Source organism: Sinocyclocheilus grahami, unplaced genomic scaffold (assembly GCF_001515645.1).
Source record: "Sinocyclocheilus grahami isolate Dianchi unplaced genomic scaffold, SAMN03320097.WGS_v1.1 scaffold386.1, whole genome shotgun sequence".
In the NCBI taxonomy this organism is placed as follows: domain Eukaryota; kingdom Metazoa; phylum Chordata; class Actinopteri; order Cypriniformes; family Cyprinidae; genus Sinocyclocheilus; species Sinocyclocheilus grahami.
Window position 1 is genome coordinate 486,796 of NW_015505565.1, and position 7,183 is coordinate 493,978.

Genomic DNA, 7,183 nt, shown 5'->3' on the forward strand with positions numbered 1-7,183 from the left:
CGAGTGAGAGCCCTCCTACTGGTGAGTGTGTGGGTGAGGTGTTTGCGAATCAATTTAGTTGACGCCTCTTGATTCACACAGTCGTGTATGGACAGGTTGCAGATTTGTCGCTGTCTGGATGAACAGCTGATGTTTGTTTTTTGTGACTTAGTAATGTAATATCAATCTATGAGCAAGACCTTTAAAGGGGTCATATGATGGCCATTTTCCACAAGTTGATATGATTCTTTAGAAAAAGTCTGTAACATAGTTTGGTTAAAATTTCTCAATGGTAGTGTAAAAACACCTTTTTTTACCGTTAAAAACAGCTCTTTTCAGATCAAGTCGTTTTTGTAGCATTTCCCTTTAAATGTTAATGAGCTCTGCTGACCCCGCCCCTCTCTTCCGAGCTGCTCTCAGAGAGACTGTTTACTTTAGCCGCATTCATCGTGAAACTTGCTAATTAGCACATTATTAGGAAAGGCTATTTGCAAAGATTCATTAAAAACATTATACTCACTTCTTCTGTAGATGTGGCTGGATCATGAATGATTTGTGCGAACATAGACGCATTTAGGTAGATCGTGATGTCACACAGACAGGCATCTGAGATCGGCTCGATTTGAGAAAGGGGAAAACATTTAACCAGATAAAAAAAAAAAACACCGGGTGGATTTTTATCATTATAGGGTGGTTGTGTACACACACTGCCAACACACATTTCAGTTCAAACAACTTGTAAAAGTGCATGTAGCATCCTATGACCCCTTTAACTTTATTTGAAATGGCACATTCGACAGTGACTAATGTCAAAACAATAAGTGTTTAGGCCCGTTAAAACCAAGAACTGTAACTATAAAGATAACTATAACGATATTAGTGTACACACAATGCAGAACAGTGCTGCAGTTCTGTCATCTGCCGCTTTAAATGCGCAAGCTCTTTAAAGGGGTCATAGGATGCTACATGCACTTTTACAAAAAGGTGTTTTTTACACTACCATTGAGAAATTTTAACCAAACTATGTTACAGACTTTTCATTAAGACCCTAAAGAATCATATCAACTTGTGGAAAATGGGCATCATATGACCCCTTTAAAGCAGGTTGGAATCTGACTGGCTGTCAATGTTTTAGTTCATCAGCTGGAAAAAACTGTATTGTTCCTCTGTGCCATTATCAATATAGTTGTGATGTGGCCTCTGCTGCTATTCTTTTACATTTAGAATGATTTTTATAGATTCCATGTGGTGATAAATCAAGATTTTAATGTTGTTTACATGTCTGTCTTGTCTTATTAATATGCTTAAAGTCAAAGCATGTGCAAATTCATCAGTCAACAACACCCTCGCTGAGTATTTTGTCCTTAAAACTGTGGTGTGAAACAGCCCCTTTCCTACTGTCACTAACATGGAACCGATCCCGTAAACTTGCTTTTCATATCTGAGCTATCTGAGATAGTGAACAGAAACATGGATGTGCAACATTGATAATGTATTCAGACCAAACGCTAATGATATAATTTACAGTGATACATAAAATGCATTGATTCTGCTACATCAACAAACCTGTATAATTTGCTCTTCCTCCACTTTAGAATCAGTTTCTGATTCAAACATATATTGTTAAATGAATCCAGTGTTGCCACTTGTCATTGTGTAGCGTTTACTACTTCAGTTAACCGATTGGAAGTGAAGCAGGTAGTCTGAGCTCATGTGATTAAATGGGGGCTGGGGCTTATTTGCATATTGTATATGTGACCCTGGACCACAAAACCAGTCATAAGTAGTAGTATATTTGTAGCAATAGCCAAAAATACATTGTATGGGGCAAAATTATATTTACATTTTTCTTTTATGCCAAAAATCATTGGAATATTAAGTAAAGATCATGTTCCATGAAGATATTTTGTAAGTTTCCTACCATAAATATATCAAAACTTAATTTTTGATTAGTAATATGCATTGCTAAGGACTTCATTTGGACAGCTTTAAAGGTGATTTTCTCAGTATTTTTTTTTTTTTTTGCACCCTCAGATTTCCGATTTTCAAATAGTTGTATCTCAGCCAAATATTGTCCTATACAAACAAACCATACATCAATGGAAAGCTTTATTCAGCTTTCAGATGATGTATAAATCTCAATTTCGAAAAATGTACCCTTATGACTGGTTTTGTGGTCCAGGGTCAAATACACTAAATGAGTTAAGCGTTTATATTCAAGCCATTTTAAGATAAAATATATTTTCATGGGGGAAAATTATAATTTTGCTATTAAAAAGGAGTTTTAAGAGATAAAATTAGTGACTGCAGGGGGACTTATCTTTATTGTTATTATTACAGTTACCGCCCTTAGTGTGAGCAGGCCTTTTCACAGTATTTGCGCTATTTGGCCATTTTAAAACCTTTCACTTTAGTTCCTCTTGCTTTACTATTTTATTGGGAGCTGAATTAATGATTTAACAAGTCGGAGGGACCTCTCCATGGAAACATGAGAATTCGTGTAAGCTCCTTATAGGCTGGAGCACTGTCAGGACACAAGGTCCCGCCAGATGCCCGTTCCAGGCAGTCTGGCCATCTGTAGTCGTCAAATGCCACAGTTGTTCATTTCATACAAGGGAAATGCCGTTCTATCGGTTTTGTTCGTTCACACAGGAAGGGGTTTACAACACAAACATTGGCTAAAGTATTTCCTTTGGATTGTATTGAAATAATATTTCACAATATTAATGTTGTACTGTAGTTTGATCAAATAAATGCAGTCTTAATGAGATAAGAGACTTCTTTCAAAATCATTTAAAATCGGAATTATTCTAAACTTTTGTCAAATTTGTTTGTTTTTGTTTTCTGTTTTGGCTCCTTCTAAAGCTCACTTTAAAGATGTCATGTAAAAAAATACATTAATATTATTTAAAAATGAGAGAATGAGACTAATTCATTAACATCAAAATACTTGCTGTTTCAAAAACATAAGCAATATGCATTTTTCTTATTAACCTTTTGACAGTGTGAATTTATATCCAATTTAACAACTTAATGAAAACAATGGACAAATCAAAATCTTTTTTTTTTGTGATAATCAACATTATGTCACAAGTGCTTTCAGTTCAGCTTAACTTCTATTAAACCCAGAATATTCCTGTACCAAACATGTCCATGAATATTACAAGTGAATATGAATATAATAATAATAATAACCACTAAAAAATGGTGCTAAGTAGTCTTTAGTTTTACGGAAAAATTAAATTATGTTTATGTTTTGTTATTGTAAGTAAACAAGTCATGCAAAGTATTTAGATCAGATTCCATGCAGCCATGCAGTTAATGTGCTTTATATGGAAAATGTCCTCTCATTCAGATTATGTAAACAGCTCCAGTGTGTTGTTGACAGTGAAGTTATATCCAATTTAACAACTTAATGAAAACAATGGACAAATCAAAATAATTTTTTTTGTGATAATCAACATTATGTCACAAGTGCTTTCAATTCAGCTTAACTTCTATTAAACCCAGAATATTCCTGTACCAAACATGTCCATGAATATTACAAGTGAATATGAATATAATAATAATAATAACCACTAAAAAATGGTGCTAAGTAGTCTTCCGTTTTACGGAAAAATTAAATTATGTTTATGTTTTGTTATTGTAAGTAAACAAGTCATGCAAAGTATTTAGATCAGATTCCATGCAGCCATGCAGTTAATGTGCTTTATATGGAAAATGTCCTCTCATTCAGATTATGTAAACAGCTCCAGTGTGTTGTTGACAGTGAAGTGTCAGCGTCTATGGAAGCTGAAAGGCAGGAAGATACACTTGCTCAGTAGTCTTTGAACTTCTGGTGCAAAAGAAATCCCATTATATTTGATTTTTTATTCATACATTTGAGTGGATATTCAATACAATATTTGAACTAAGAAATCATTGTTTTGAAAGGCTGCATCTACAAAAGATTTTCCCCTGAAATGTGCTCTTTCATTCTGAATGGTTTTACTGTACTGTTCAAATCAAATTTATAAAGACTTAGAATTACAGTGAGGACAGCTGTTTCGGCAGGACGGCATGCAAATAGAGCCAAGAAGAATTATTGTTAAGTGAAGATGTGATAATATATGTGCATGTGCCCACGAATTCTGGGTTAACAACGAATGCATATATGCTATAATCATCCTCAGAAGGCATGATGAACATAAAAACTATACATTTAAACATCTGGACCTTTACAGGCAACGAATGAACAGACATTTAAAGATATATATAAAACAAGGGAATGAGATCCATTTCTGGAATATAAGACTGCATGCATGAAAAACCTCACTGGGTTTATTTCCATCTCTTACCAGCTCGTCATACACATATGAGAACACATACCTGAACCCTGAGACAAACAGTGGTCACTGTGGGAAAAGGAATCAAGACTGCACTGGATACATAAAGAAAAACCTACTCACAAATACTTCCAGACAGAGAGAGATGGGGACAAGGGAATACCCAAAATGACAATGTGACTCATAACAGAGAACATGAAAACATGACTGGAATTTTTTTTATCTCTGATGGAGAGTATATGTCACGATTGCTTTGGATGTCGATAAAATGCTTGCATTGAATATGGAAATCTCATTGTAATAATTTCTTAACAAGTCTATAAATGCAGGGGAGACTGGTGAGAGTTCTGGGACGAAAAGAGTCTCGTACCAGCATCACTTTAAGCATTTGGGCTACAGGGGTGAAATCATCAACCTCCTGAGGAAACAGAAGAAGTTTTGAGTATGTTTGTAAAAAAAAATATAATGGGCCCAAGGGCAGAAAACTATTTTGAGGTAATGAAATTGTTTTCATCTGGATGAATGTAAAATGTCACAATGTGTATGCTCAGTAGGTTCTGTTGTTTAATTTGATATACAGGTGCATCTCAATAAATTAGAATGTCGTAGAAAAGTTAATTTATTTCAGTAATTCAACTCAAATTGTGAAAGTCGTGTATTAAATAAATTCAATGCACACAGACAGAAGTAGTTTAAGTCTTTGGTTCTTTTAATTGTGATGATTTTGGCTCACATTTAACAAAAACCCACCAATTCACTATCTCAACAAATTAGAATATGGTGACATGCCAATCAGCTAATCAACTCAAAACACCTGCAAAGGTTTCCTGAGCCTTCAAAATGGTCTCTCAGTTTGGTTCACTAGGCTACACAATCATGGGGAAGACTGCTGATCTGACAGTTGTCCAGAAGCTTAACTTCTATTAAACCCAGAATATTCCTGTACCAAACATGTCCATGAATATTACAAGTGAATATGAATATAATAATAATAATAACCACTAAAAAATGGTGCTAAGTAGTCTTCCGTTTTACGGAAAAATTAAATTATGTTTATGTTTTGTTATTGTAAGTAAACAAGTCATGCAAAGTATTTAGATCAGATTCCATGCAGCCATGCAGTTAATGTGCTTTATATGGAAAATGTCCTCTCATTCAGATTATGTAAACAGCTCCAGTGTGTTGTTGACAGTGAAGTGTCAGCGTCTATGGAAGCTGAAAGGCAGGAAGATACACTTGCTCAGTAGTCTTTGAACTTCTGGTGCAAAAGAAATCCCATTATATTTGATTTTTTATTCATACATTTGAGTGGATATTCAAAACAATATTTGAACTAAGAAATCATTGTTTTGAAAGGCTGCATCTACAAAAGATTTTCCCCTGAAATGTGCTCTTTCATTCTGAATGGTTTTACTGCACTGTTCAAATCAAATTTATAAAGACTTAGAATTACAGTGAGGACAGCTGTTTCGGCAGGACGGCATGCAAATAGAGCCAAGAAGAATTATTGTTAAGTGAAGATGTGATAATATATGTACATGTGCCCACGAATTCTGGGTTAACAACGAATGCATATATGCTATAATCATCCTCAGAAGGCATGATGAACATAAAAACTATACATTTAAACATCTGGACCTTTACAGGCAACGAATGAACAGACATTTAAAGATATATATAAAACAAGGGAATGAGATCCATTTCTGGAATATAAGACTGCATGCATGAAAAACCTCACTGGGTTTATTTCCATCTCTTACCAGCTCGTCATACACATATGAGAACACATACCTGAACCCTGAGACAAACAGTGGTCACTGTGGGAAAAGGAATCAAGACTGCACTGGATACATAAAGAAAAACCTACTCACAAATACTTCCAGACAGAGAGAGATGGGGACAAGGGAATACCCAAAATGACAATGTGACTCATAACAGAGAACATGAAAACATGACTGGAATTTTTTTATCTCTGATGGAGAGTATATGTCACGATTGCTTTGGATGTCGATAAAATGCTTGCATTGAATATGGAAATCTCATTGTAATAATTTCTTAACAAGTCTATAAATGCAGGGGAGACTGGTGAGAGTTCTGGGACGAAAAGAGTCTCGTACCAGCATCACTTTAAGCATTTGGGCTACAGGGGTGAAATCATCAACCTCCTGAGGAAACAGAAGAAGTTTTGAGTATGTTTGTAAAAAAAATATATAATGGGCCCAAGGGCAGAAAACTATTTTGAGGTAATGAAATTGTTTTCATCTGGATGAATGTAAAATGTCACAATGTGTATGCTCAGTAGGTTCTGTTGTTTAATTTGATATACAGGTGCATCTCAATAAATTAGAATGTCGTAGAAAAGTTAATTTATTTCAGTAATTCAACTCAAATTGTGAAAGTCGTGTATTAAATAAATTCAATGCACACAGACAGAAGTAGTTTAAGTCTTTGGTTCTTTTAATTGTGATGATTTTGGCTCACATTTAACAAAAACCCACCAATTCACTATCTCAACAAATTAGAATATGGTGACATGCCAATCAGCTAATCAACTCAAAACACCTGCAAAGGTTTCCTGAGCCTTCAAAATGGTCTCTTGGGTTGGTTCACTAGGCTACACAATCATGGGGAAGACTGCTGATCTGACAGTTGTCCAGAAGACAATCCTTGACACCCTTTACAAGGAGGGTAAGCCACAAACATTCATTGCCAAAGAAGCTGGCTGTTCACAGAGTGCTGTATCCAAGCATGTTAACAGAAAGTTGAGTGGAAGGAAAAAGTGTGGAAGAAAAAGATGCACAACCAACCGAGAGAACCGCAGCCTTATGAGGATTGTCAAGCAAAATCGATTCAAGAATTTGAGTGAAATTCACAAGGAA